The sequence below is a fragment of the Mercenaria mercenaria genome, chromosome 13 (genome assembly GCF_021730395.1).
Source record: "Mercenaria mercenaria strain notata chromosome 13, MADL_Memer_1, whole genome shotgun sequence".
Taxonomy (NCBI): domain Eukaryota; kingdom Metazoa; phylum Mollusca; class Bivalvia; order Venerida; family Veneridae; genus Mercenaria; species Mercenaria mercenaria.
In genome coordinates, this window is record NC_069373.1 from 58,778,323 (window position 1) to 58,792,439 (window position 14,117).

The 14,117-nt window shown below is 36.9% G+C and overlaps 1 protein-coding gene across 1 annotated transcript in view; it reads left to right on the forward strand.

The window, feature by feature from the left end:
- The first annotated feature begins 3,378 nt into the window (after positions 1-3,378).
- LOC123528457 (E3 SUMO-protein ligase NSE2-like) overlaps positions 3,379-14,117 on the forward strand; it is a 36,414-nt gene continuing 25,675 nt past the window's right edge. The window contains exon 1 of the mRNA XM_045308177.2: positions 3,379-3,427. The gene's annotated coding sequence lies outside the window, so the exon portion shown is untranslated. The remainder of the gene's footprint in view (positions 3,428-14,117) is intronic.

The following is a 14,117-nucleotide window of genomic DNA, read 5'->3' on the forward strand; positions in this document are numbered from 1 at the left end:
TGTGAAACACAAATAACTGAACAAGACCTCGTAGAACACGAAATGCCTCCCTTGATGCATTCAGTAATTGTACAAGGAACAGAAGTTATTTGGTCAGTGTACACAAAAGTTATAATTTCTGGGTCAATATGACCTTGACACTGTTGTGGGTCACTGTGACTTTGACATTGACCAACTGATCTCAAAATCAGTAGGGGTCATTTGCTGGTCATGACCAAGCTCCCTATCAGTTTTCATGACCCTAGGCCTAAGCGTTACTGAGTTATCATCCTGAAACTGTTTAATTGTTCTGGGTCACTGTGACCTTGTCCTTTGACCTACTGACTACTATATCAATAGGGATCATATGCTGGTCATGAACAACCTCCCTATCAACTTTCATGATCCTAGGTCTAAGCGTTTTTGAGTTATCATCCAGAAACAGATTGGTATTTGGACCGACCAACCGTTTAACAACTCACAAAAAAAATGACCTGATCCTCAACTTGATAAAGCTTTTAAGAAGGCAAATCTCTTCGAACTTCTTCTAAAATATCAAAAGTATGCATTTTGGTCACAAATACTAAAATGGTCTGAGGCATATTTACTCAACAGAATTCAATATCTAGTCTTAGGAGAGTGTTCATTCTATAATAGTATGTCCTTGGACCTTTGTACTTTCTCCTTTACATTTACGATCTTTGGGCTAGCGTTCCGTTGAATAAAGAAAATAGCATTCCCATCTTTTGAAGTTTTTTTATGAAATCTATCATCACCTTATTGCTATCGATCACTCAGTCAGCTATGGGAACCATCCATCACTAGACCAGCAAACAATGTCTTACCTCCGACCTTATTTTTCTTCACACTTATCACACTGACATTCTTGTTTTTCTTTATTACATTCTTATTTTAGCCTTTTCACCCCAAGTAACACGGGGCATGTACTCTATGTCTAAAACACCCGAAACAGGTACTGGCATTACCTTCCAGAAAGGTGGTTTGAAAGATTGACATATTATCTACACATTATTCAAAAAAAAAAAAACTTTAAGGGCGATATTGTGATCATAATCTGTAATAATATCAATTTCATTGGAAAATGTGTTTTTCTGAATTTATGAAAGGGCAAAGTTCACCAATAAAATCTATAAGATCCTTTGGAAGCACAGAATGCAACCAAGCAGTTATTATCAAACTCGGTCAAACCGAGCCTGCAACATTTTCGTTTTTGTCGTGTTGAGCGGCATGTGGAGTTTCCACTTTTTTTCTATTTGACTGAGTCTACTCAAGAGAGGTGATGGAAAGTGCAACACCCTTCACGCTCCCTAACACGTTGTGGTCGGCAATTCTACCCATATTGGATATTTCAAATTTGTTAAAAAAAAAAAAAAAAAAAAAAAAAAAACAGGTGAAAAATGAAGATTTCCCATAAAATAGAAGCCATAGATAGGAATGGTTACCTCTCATAAACAGGATCAATAAAATCAAATCTGCTTTTACTTTCTTCTTTGCACTATATGCCTCGTAAGGATCTTTATGCTTATACCTAGGATCCTAAGATTTTGGTAAAAAAAAATACTACTTACGTTACAACAGCTTCATCAATTTGCAAAATTTGAGTATTTAATGGCATAGCCTTGAGTATAGATGTGTATAATTATAACCGAGTCACAACATTGTGGTCATCTATCTACCAGTTGATCTCAAATCTTCCTTCGGGTAAGCCAGTCAATACAATACATTCGTCAAGTCATTTGGAAATTAATGTCTCCGTGAGCTCAATGTTTGCAATATATTGGCAGACTCGGGCTGGTCGAGTCTATTCATGACAGAAAATGAAATGTGCAAGAACCCTCACGCCCGCTAGCACAGGCATGAGCGATAGTAAAAATGGACGAACTCCATGATCCCAAAAGACCAGAGTCCCATTGTAACGGTGTGTCTAAAATAGATTGGTCAAAACCCATTGGAAAATTACCATGACCCAGAATCTTACGATGTTTGTAAACAACTTCTACATAAAAAACAAATGTTGAAACCCCATGTCGCAGTAATGTCTTACTATTAAATTTTTAAAGCCAAATCTGAATTAAGGTTGTAAAATTTAGCAAAAGTGCAGGCAACTGGTGGCAACTATAAATGAGTTTGGACACATGCAAAGTTATCACATTTTATTAGCTCTGTACATTTAGTAAGTCAACGATCCTGCAGGAGTCGGAACTTAATCAGTATTCCAATATTTTTAAAGTCTGAAATTATTATCAATTTTGCGGATGAGTCACCAATACAGGTAACCAGCGGCAAACAAAAGTAATTTTAGATACAAACAAAGTTAATTTATATGACAATGGTGCCTTGCACTTTCTGCATTAACAACCAAGGGTAAGCGTTTTAAATTTGAGCATTTTCTGTATTTTTTTGTATTTTGCAAAAAATGGAACCCCACAGGCCACATAACTCGGAAAAAATAGTTATACAGTCACACATTTTTCCTCATCCATAGGACTGGTCGACAACATACCTGTTTATCTACATGTTTCGAATTTCCCTGTACATCATGATATTATGTATTTTTATTGCCTTGTCTTTCAGTTTATGCTTTTTCCATCCTAATTTTGTACCTTTAATGCTAGTACTCCCGAGTTGCTGTTTTGTTTTTGTTTTTGCCCTTCTTCTTCTTCTTTTACGATAATGGCCTCGTTCAATTACTGATACATTTTGGCCATACGTGGTGGGGGGGGGGTAAAAAAGTGAAAGATTATCAAGTTTCCCGAGCTACTCAGTCCACCTAGTACTTCCTGTAGTTGTAGTTCCTTGAATTTTGCTGTCATGTAGTAGTTGCTGTTAAGTTCACCTCAGGTCTGATCCAGAGATGATAACTTCCTTTAGCTTCGTTTTAAATTATGCATTTTTTTGTGCTCTTCTCAGTTCAGTTTTATAGTTCTCTCTTAAGGCAGTTTTTATGTATTGACCTAGAACAGAAATGTTAAATTGCTGGCTCGGTTTGATTGAGCCTGTACATGGACGCCAACGAATCCCAAAATGACTAACAATTTTCTGGAGGAGTCGACCATTGTCAACAAATTATAGTTTCTGTTCCACCTAAAAAACTGAGTGCATGTATTTACATATACTGCCAGCCAAATTCGGGTCGCTAACATAGATCAAAGATGCAACTATAGTGGCAACCACACAGTTTGAAACATAGATGCAATGAAATAAAATATATAAATAGATGTCTGCCTTACATCTTTGTATTCTTATCATATTTTTAGTTAGGGTAGTTTCGCAGTAAAAGGAGCTAAAATATTTACTTTTTTTATTTCATTCCGCAGTTTAAAATCCATTTCGATTATTAGTCTAACCTAAATTAGTATATTTTGTCGCAAGTTATTTCCCTTGTTGCATCATGCTCCATTTGTAAATAACTTCATTGCACTAGGCGGTAGGTCTTTTTACATTTTAAAATTTAATGTGAGAAGTACAGTGCATTCATTTCATAACACATGTATTTTTTCCATTTATTTTACATTGTAAGAGTACCACCCAGAAACTTGAAAGAGAAACTTACCAAAAATGATTGATGATAAACTAAACCTTCAACTGTTCTGAAAGGAGAAATTCTGGAATTACACTAAATCTTTACGAAAAGACAACACCTGTATTTCACCGCTCAAGAAGAATGGAAGACTGTTCAACTCTGCAAGAGACAAGGCCAGCATACTGAACAGACAATACAAGTCAGATTTTACAAATGAAACCAGTGGCGAGATCACCAGTCCTACGGGTACACCTTACCCAGACATGGACAAGATCGAGATCCAAGAGGAAGGCATCTTGAAGCTCCTCAATAATATGAACCCCAAGAAAGCTTCAGATCCTGACGACATATCATCTAGGATATTGAAGGACTGTGCTGAAGACTTGGCCCCGATCTTGACTGATATTGGGAAAACAAATTCAAGTGGGCCTAAGAAGCGACAACGCTCAACATCTAATGATGTTCCGGGCTTCTACTCTACATGAACTACATGATTTTTGAAAACTCTATCAGTGAAGGAAATGTAGCCTGGTTTTTCATGATACCTGGGTACTTCCTCAGAAATTTTTTAAGGGGCTGTGGTAAAGTTTGCGTGGCGGGATAAGGGGTAGGTGCTGGAGGGGTTTCCCCTCCTGTGTTTTCGTTGTTTTTTTTAAAAATCGAACCCAAATGGTGCTTTTTTAAGTATACCATATGCCAAAAAACACAACAACATGTATTTCATTACTTCTACATTTTCACATAATCATATAACCATCAATATATCATATATACACTACACAGATGTCCACTTCTTTTATAAGTGTTTTCGAACAACACATGTCCTTCCACTTCTTTTGTACTAACACTAACAACACATAGGCATTTTTTTTATATAAGTGTCTGTCCTTGGCACTGTGCCATTCTTTTACTGCACCACTGAAATTAAAGTCATTCAATTTTTGGCCCTGCATGGACACCATGAGTAAGGCATTAAGCACTTTCATGCTCACTGGTGAATGGTCGGTGGTCTTTACACATTCAACTGCTGAAACCTCTCACAATCTGAAAGTACAAAAAAAAACAGTATTTGTTATTTTCCCAGAGCAAGGATAACCGAGGATGGATTTATACTGTAAAAGTTCCTAAGATTTGACATTTATCTTGTGTTCTTCTGCACAATGAATTGCAACAGTATTTCTGTTAAATATTTGTGGGTGTTAACAACACCATTGCAGCTTTTTTACACACAGAAGCAGGTTCTGTATTTCAAGTTTAACTATGTATTTTACTGCAAGCAGCAAGTTTCAGAAAGAATATGTATACACACCAGCTGTGGAGGTTGGTAGAAGCAGTCCCACTGTAGCGGCTTTGCACAGGTTTGGGTGAGACTCGGACAGGTAACCAATAATCCACTCCATTGTGCTCAAAGTGTTCATCTGTGGTAAGGGTGGCTTTCGCCTGTGCCCATTCAATAACCGCCCAGTCTTCTTCAAGGGAGAAGTGTGATGAAAGAGCCTGAAATGAAACATAAGTTACAATGACATGTTTCAATGACTTGACAAAATGAATCATAACTTTTTTGTTGTTGATAAGTTTCTTGTTTTTTTTTTTCTTCTAAAATTCTTTGGACCATACATGATGCTGTAAATATATTCAGTAAATAGAGATTCTAAACAAATCAATGTTTATTTAGCATAGAAATATTGACTTCCTTGAAATACAGCAGAAGAGAATTCATTCATCCCTTTTACCGACTAGCCCGGTTCTTTATGTGAGAAAGTAGGCAGTTTATTTGGAACTGGTCTTTCCCAGGAACAATGGTTAGGTAACCTGCCCTAAATTTTGTTATTCCATTGAAACTTGTATCATTTGGTCCTTTCATGTTTGAGAGATACAAAAGCAAAGTGAAACAAAAAGATCATAGTAGATAAAGTTTAATATTTAGAAATTAATATCACCTTAAACAAGTAATTAAACATCCTCAAAAAAGTTTGCTTCAGTTCATCCGGAACAATGATTTCAAACTTCAAACAGTCAAAGAATCACTGGTCATATTTTAATACAGTTGCCTTTCTCTGCTAATTATTACTCGAGAACAATTAACTTACCCATGCATGCCACCGCCAACTGTTATCCAATTTCTTTGCATAGACTAATTATAATCCTTAAGGTTTAGGAGTATATCACCAAAACACAGAAATATTTTATAAACGAATAGCATCGTTACCAATATTTTACTTAACCATTACATGTTCTGCCGTACTGTCCCGTACTGAATATATTCTGAAAAAGTTGTCCCCCTTTGAAAATGAATGCCATTTGTAAAGAAATAAAAATAAACAATTGCTGAAAACTGTGTTCCACTTAATTATGTGAAATTTCAACACTCTCATGCGATTGCAAATGAGACTGTTTAAACAGGCCCCACTTCCAGACAGTCAAGCGCTTTTAAAAACTCACCATTTTCAAGGAACTGTTACACATGTTTGTTTTGATGCATTTGTAATAGCGTGCGAGTGTTGAAATTTTACATAACTAGGTGGAACACAGTTTTCAGCGATTGTTTATTTTTATTAGCTCACCTGTCACAAAGTGACAAGGTGAGCTTTTGTGATCGCGCAGCGTCCGTCGTCCGTCCGTCCGTGCGTCCGTGCGTGCGTAAACTTTTTGCTTGTGACCACTCTAGAGGTCACATTTTTCATGGGATCTTTATGAAAGTTTGTCAGAATGTTCACCATGATGATATCTAGGTCAAGTTCGAAACTGGGTCATGTGCGATCTAAAACTAGGTCAGTAGGTCTAAAAATAGAAAAACCTTGTGACCTCTCTAGAGGCCATATTTTTCAATGGATCTTCATGAAAATTGGTCAGAATGTTCATCTTGATGATATCTAGGTCAAGTTCGAAACTGGGTCAACTGCGATCAAAAACTAGGTCAGTAGGTCAAATAATAGAAAATCCTTGTGACCTCTCTAGAGGCCATATTTTTCATGGGATCTGCATGACAATTAGTCAGAATGTTCATCTTGATGATATCTAGGTCAAGTTCGAAACTGGGTCAAGTCCGATCCAAAACTAGGTCAGTAGGTCAAATAATAGAAAAAACTTGTGACCTCTGTAGAGGCCCTATTTTTCATGGGATCTGCATGAAAATTGGTCAGAATGTTTATCTTCATGATATCTAGTTCAAATTTGAAACTGGGTCGACTGCGGTCAAAAACTAGGTCAGTAGGTCAAATAATAGAAAATCCTTGTGACCTCTCTAGAGGCCATATATTTCATGGGATCTGCATGAAAATTGGTCAGAATGTTCACCTTGATGATATATAGGTCAAGTTTGAAACTGGGTCAACTGCGTTCCAAAACTAGGTCAGTAAGGCTAAAAATAGAAAATCCTTGTGACCTCCCTAGAGGCCATATTTTTCAATGGATCTTCATGAAAATTGGTGAGAATGTTCACCTTGATGATATTTAGATCAGTTTTGAAACTGGGTCACATGCGGTCAAAAACTAGGTCAGTAGGTCAAATAATAGAGAAACCTTGTGACCTCTCTAGAGGTCATATTTTTCATGGGATCTGCATGAAAATTGGTCAGAATGTTCATCTTGATAATATCTAAGTCAAGTTTGAAACTGGGTTACGTGCAGTCAAAAACTAGGTCAGTAGGTCAGATAATAGAAAAACCTTGTGACCTCTGTAGAGGCCAGATTTTTCATGGGATCTGCATGAAAATTGGTCATAATGTTCATCTTGATAATATCTAGGTCAAGATTGAAACTGGGTCACATGTGGTCAAAGACTAGGTCAGTACGTCAAATAATAGAAAAAACTTGTGACCTCTCTAGAGGCCATATTTTTCATGGGATCTTTATGAAAGTTGGTCTGAATGTTCATCTTGATGATATCTAGGTCAAGTTTGAAACTGGGTCAACTGTAGTCAAAAACTAGGTCACTAGGTCTAAACATAGAAAAACCTTGTGACCTCTATAGAGACCATATTTTTCAATGGATCTTCATGAAAATTGGTCAGAATTTTTATCTTGATGATATTTAGGTCATGAGCTCTAAAACTAGGTCACTATGTCAAATAATAGAAAAAATGACGTCATACTCAGTTCATGTGGGAACAGGTGAGCGATTCAGGACCATCATGGTCCTCTTGTTTCTTTTAACCTGTGCAAAGCCGCTACAGTGGGATGAATCCATACCCCTAGACACTTCCTATTGTTTATTAATTCCCGACGAGTATGATGAAATCTGACAAGTCAAAGTTGTTTCCCATGATAAAGGTGTAATCATAAAAAAGTGTCAACTATGGAAAGCCTAATACAGAATGATATTAATATTTCTTAATACTTCGGGTAAGTTTACAGTCTATGATTTCAGACAAATTTGAAAAGTTTTTTTTCAACACAGAAAGAACACTGAACAGTCCTACATTTAGAGTGCATATTACCAAAGATATACTTTTTCTAAATGATATCTAGATCTTCTCTTTTAGACCTAGATCTATCTAGGTCAAAAATTTTGGCAAGAACTTCACCAGCTACTATATTAAAGAGTAGCAAAGTTATCTTGTGAGAATATATATTAAAATCTTTTTTAAATGACAGACCCATATATATATCAACTGGGGCTTAATTGGGTATCATTATATTTTGCATATTGCTGTAATTCCATTAATTTTGCCTTAACGGCTTGCCATACTTTCATTTCTAAGAAATGTCCTAAATATAGAAACAACATGGCTTCTGGTTTGGTGACGTCATCAGCATTCCGTCAGATGATATTTTCGCTAAAAATTTCAGATGATAAACATTGTTTACACAGGAGATATAGATGTTTTTTTGACACATGGGGTGGGGACCAAAGGTGAAAAATTCATGTTTTAGATGTTTTTTATTAAAAGGTAAATAAATCACCAGTAATCCTGACATTTTCACCAAAAAATTTGCGATACGGAAGAGCAGCTTCTGGTTTACTTTGCTAATTATGTCAACATCCAGTAGGCAGGGCTAACATAAAAGTCTCGCGAGAAAACTGTTTAGACCGGTATCATGGAAGCCCTGGTACCATGAGAAAGGAGTATACTACGGGACTGGTGACAAACCAATGTAACAACCATATACAAGAAGGGTGCTAGGCATGATCCTGCAAATTACCGTCCTGTGTCCTTAACAAACCTATGTTGCAAGCTGCTTGAGCATGTCATTTTCAGCCAGACACTCAAGCGCCTAGACAAGCACGCCATCCTGCAAGACTGTCAGCATGGGTTCAGAGCAAGAGGAGTTGCAAAACTTAACTACTACTTACTCTAGTGCATGAGCTTGCCGAGTCACTCAACAGTAGGATTCAAACGTACTTGATCATATTGGATTTTAGCAAGGTGTTTGATCGTGTGCCACACCAATGTCTTTTAAAGAAAGTGCAACATTATGGAATCAGAGGTAACACCTTAGATTGGATGTCGTCATTTTTACATGGTAGAACACAGAGTCTTGGTACATGGTCAGCGTTCAGAAGAGGTCCCAGTTGTTAGCTGTGTCCCTCAGGGTTCAGTATTAGGTCCTCTCCTGTTCCTAATCTTCATCAATGATCTGCCCGAGGGACTACTATCAAGTGTAAGACTCTTCGCGGATGACTGCATTCTCTGCCACCAGGTCCGATCCGACCTTGATTGCCAACTTCTTCAATCAGATCTTGATGCACTAGCCAAGTGGGAAGCTGCAGCATGTTGGAAGAGCTACAATGGGAAAAACTCGAATCACGTCGCCAGAAATACCAACTGACAATGCTCTAACGCATAGTAAACCATCTCGTTGATATAGATGCTGACAAATATCTGATGCCGAGAAAGATCATGCCACGAAACAAGCATGGTACTGGTTTCGTGCCGCACCCTACATCTACAGACAGTCTCAAGTTTAGCTTCTTCCCACACACTATACCGCTATGGAATGATCTACCAGCAGCTGTTGCTGAGGCCCCCTCATTGGCATCTTTTAAGAGCGGGCTCTCCCACCTGACCTTCTAAGGGGACACCCTTCCGAGCTATGCCGGCGGGGCCTTGTGTCCTGGTACCGCCACGGAAGCCGAATTGGTCTTGTCCTGATGGACGTGAAAAATAAGTGGGTACAAATCTTTGCAGTTCTAACTTTCGTCTATCTGCATCCAATCTTGACCGAGACTTAAACTTCTAGCTTTCACTATTTGCAGTTTTCTTACACTTTCTCTTTTCTTTCGCACCGTCAAAGAAATGTCAAGTCTGACAGTTTGGGGTAACGATGTAGATGTAGATGTATTGTAGAAATGATTACCCACAAAAGACTGCAGTTAACCCTGTTATAAAAGTACAGTAGTTGGACAACTAGATTGCTGTGTATCTATCTACAGTTAGTTACAAATTATTTAAGAATTATAACTTTCTTATTCTCCAATAAGTTATTTGCAAAATCCAGTATTTAATGGCTCTACTGTCCTGGCTGCCATAACTGAAGCTATTTTAATTTTCTGTTTAGCAGTTCCTGAGAACAGTCACAAATTAACAATGTAGCTAAATCCAGGGCTTTTCAGCCTTATGTAACAGAGGCCTATAATAGGCCACTTCCCAATCCAAAAATATACTATTTTTTCCCAACTATGGCAGAGATATTTCCTAAAATGCAAGGTAGAATTTCCCAAAATCATGCCAACAGATGGTGAAGATTATGTTTACATTTTAGTATTTCCAGAGGAAGCTTTTGTCTGGTATGCATTTTTTTGCACTATAGCCTAACAGGGCATGTGTGACGCATTACTAGTCTAATCGGTTATGTTCCATGGCATGGATTGTAGTCTGTGTTTCAGGGGAGATAAATTTAATTAATCTTTCGGTGTTTACTTTTGGTTGATTATTTTTCCCAAAATGGACAATAATTATTGTGTATAAATTTCCCAGTTTGAAAGGTCAATGCCTCTTCCCAATTTCCTGATGAAAACCCCTGAAATTTGGCTAATATGTAGCTAGAAATAGTTATAAAACCAGTAACAATTGTACAGGATATGTCACTGATAAATATGAAACAGTTATTGCCCCATCCAAATGGTTTATAAAACAATTACAAAGATGGAAGATCTAAGCAGTTTCATTTTCATTACAGTGTTTTAGAGTATAGCGGATTTTAGCGTATAGATAGGTTGATAAATTTTGTATTTAGACCTGAATTATTGTATAAATTTTCATATCATTCTTTTACTTGCATGCAGAGAGACATTCTGACATACATTTTTAGCTCATCTGATTTTTTGAAAAAAAATGATGAGTTATTGTCATCACTTGAGCGGTTGTCGGCGTCGGTGTCGGCGTTGCCTGGTTAAGTTTTATGTTTAGGTCAGCTTTTCTCCTAAACTATCAAAGCTATTGCTTTGAAACTTGGAATACTTGTTCACCATCATAAGCTGACCCTGTATAGCAAGAAACATAACTCCATCTTGCTTTTTGCAAGATTTATTGCCCCTTTTGTACTTAGAAAATATTAGATTTCTTGGTTAAGTTTTATGTTTAGGTCAACTTTTCTCCTAAACTATCAAAGCTATTGCTTTGAAACTTGGAATACTTGTTTACCATCATAAGCAGACCATGTACATCAAGAAACATAACTCCATCTTGCTTTTTGCAAGATTTATTGCCCCTTTTGGACTTAGAAAATCAGTTTTCTTGGTTAAGTTTTATGTTTAGGTCAGCTTTTATCCTAAACTATCAAAGCTTTTGCTTTAAAACTTGCAACACTTGTTCACCATCATAAGCTGACCCTGTACATCAAGAAACATAACTCCATCCTGCTTTTTGCAAGATTTATGGCCCCTTTTGGACTTAGAAAATATCAGATTTCTTGGTTAAGTTTTATGTTTAGGTGAACTTTTTCTCTTAAACTATCAAAGCTATTGCTTTGAAACTTGCAACACTTGTTCACCATCATAAGCTGACCCTGTACAGCAAGCAACATAACTCCATCCTGCTTTTTGCAATAATTATTGCCCCTTTTGGACTTAGAAAATCATTTTCTTGGTTGAGTATTATGTTTAAGTATACTTTTCTCATAAACTATCAAAGCTATTGCTTTAAAACTTGCAACAGTTTTTCACCATCATAAGTGGACACTGTACATCAAGAAACATAACTCTATCCTGCTTTTTGCAAGAATGATGGCCCTTTTTAGACTTAGAAAATCATGGGTAGGACAATATTTCTATTATACAAAAAAAATCAGATGAGCGTCAGCACCCGCAAGGCGGTGCTCTTGTTAAATTAAATGTTTGCTTGTTGTGTTTTTTTTAGCTCACATGTCACAAAGTGACAGTGTGAACTTTTGCTTGTGACCACTCTAGAGGTCACATTTTTCATGGGATCTTTATGAAAGTTGGTCAGAATGTTTATCTTGATGATATCTAGGTCAAGTTTGAAACTGGGTCAACTGCGATCAAAAACTAGGTCTAAAAATAGAAAAACCTTGTGACCTCTCTAGAGGCCATACTTTTCAATGGATCTTCATGAAAGTTATTCAGAATGTTCACCTTGATGATATCTAAGTCAAGTTCGAAACCGGGTCACGTGCCATCAAAAACTAGGTCAGTAGGTCAAATAATAAAAAAACCTTGTGACCTCTCTAGAGGCCATATTTTTCATGGGATCTGTATGAAAGTTGTTCAGAATGTTCATCTTGATGGTATCTAGGTCAAGTTCGAAACTGGGTCAACTGCGGTCAAAAACTAGGTCAGTAGGTCTAAAAATAGAAAAACCTTGTGACCTCTCTAGAGGCCATACTTATGAATGGATCTTAATGAAAATTGGTCAGAATGGTCACCTTGATGATATCTAGGTCAGGTTCGAAATTGGGTCACATGCCTTCAATAACTAGGTCAGTAGGTCAAAAAACAAAAAAACCTTGTGACCTCTCTAGAGGCCATATTTTTCATGGGATCTGTATGAAAATTGGTTAGAATTTTTATCTTGATATCTAGGTCAAGTTCGAAACTGGATCATACTGCGTTCAAAAACTAGGTCAGTAGGTCAAATAATAGAAAAACCTTGTGACCTCTCTAGAGGCCATACTTTTCAATGAATCTTCATGAAAATAAGTCAGAATGTTCATCTTGATGATATCTAGGTCAAGTTCGAAACTTGGTCACGTGTTATCAATAACTAGTTCAGTAGGTCAAATAATAAAAAAACCTTGTGACCTCTCTAGAGGCCATATTTTTCATGGGATCTGTATGAAAGTTGGTCTGAATGTTCATCTTGATGGTATATAGGTCAAGTTCGAAACTGGGTCAACTGCGGTCAAAAACTAGGTCAGTAGGTCTAAAAATAGAAAAACCTTGTGACCTCTCTAGAGGCCATAATTATGAATGGATCTTCATGAAAATTGGTCAGAATGTTCACCTTGATGATATCTCGTTCAAATTTGAAACTGGGTCACATGCCTTCAATAACTAGGTCAGTAAGTCAAATAACAAAAAAACCTTGTGACCTCTCTAGAGGCCATATTTTTCATGGGATCTGTATGAAAATTGGTTAGAATTTTTATCTTGATGATATCTAGATCAAGTTCGAAACTGGATCAACTGCGTTCAAAAACTAGGTCAGTAGGTCTAAAAATAGAAAAACCTTGTGACCTCTCTAGAGGCCATACTTTTCAATGGATCTTCATGAAAATAAGTCAGAATGTTCACCTTGATATCTAGGTCAAGTTCGAAACTTGGTCACGTGTTATCAATAACTAGGTCAGTAGGTCAAATAATGAAAAAACCTTGTGACCTCTCTAGAGGCCATATTTTTCATGGGATCAGTATGAAAGTTGGTCTGAATGTTCATCTTGATGATGTTTAGGTCAGGTTCGGAACTGGGTCAACTGCAGTCAAAAACTAGGTCAGTAGGTCTAAAAATAGAAAAAACATTGTGACCTCTCTAGAGGCCATGCTTTTGAATGGATCTTCATGAAAATTGGTCAGAATGTTCACCTTGATGATATCTAGGTCAAGTTCAAAACTGGGTCACATGCCATCAGTAACTAGGTCAGTAGGTCAAATAATAAAAAATCTTGTGACCTCTCTAGAGGCCATATTTTTCAATGGATCTTCATGAAAATTGGTTAGAATTTTTATCTTGATGATATCTAGTTCAGATTCAACACTGGGTCACATGAGCTCAAAAACTAGGTCACAATGTCAAATAATAGAAAAAAACGACATCATACTCGTTTTAAAACTGGGTCATGTGGGGACAGGTGAGCGATTCAGGACCATCATGGTCCTCTTGTTCATATATGTCATCAAATGAAAATCAAAGCTATCCTTTACTGACTAAATCATTGTGTATGTAAAAAACATCAGTCAATGAAAACTATTGGATAGCAGTTTAAGTTCACCAAAAAAAACCTTCAGAAATAAGGATTTTATGCCACTTGTTTGTTTTCCAAGTTGAAGAGTGTCTAGAACATTTGTCAGCTGATACCTGGGCAAAACATTTCAGACTGGAACTGTACCAGTTTAAAATTTCTAGATTGAACACATCTTCAAATTGTGCTACATCCAGTCATAAAATGTTGGAGAAATGTGTAAGACTTAGTACTG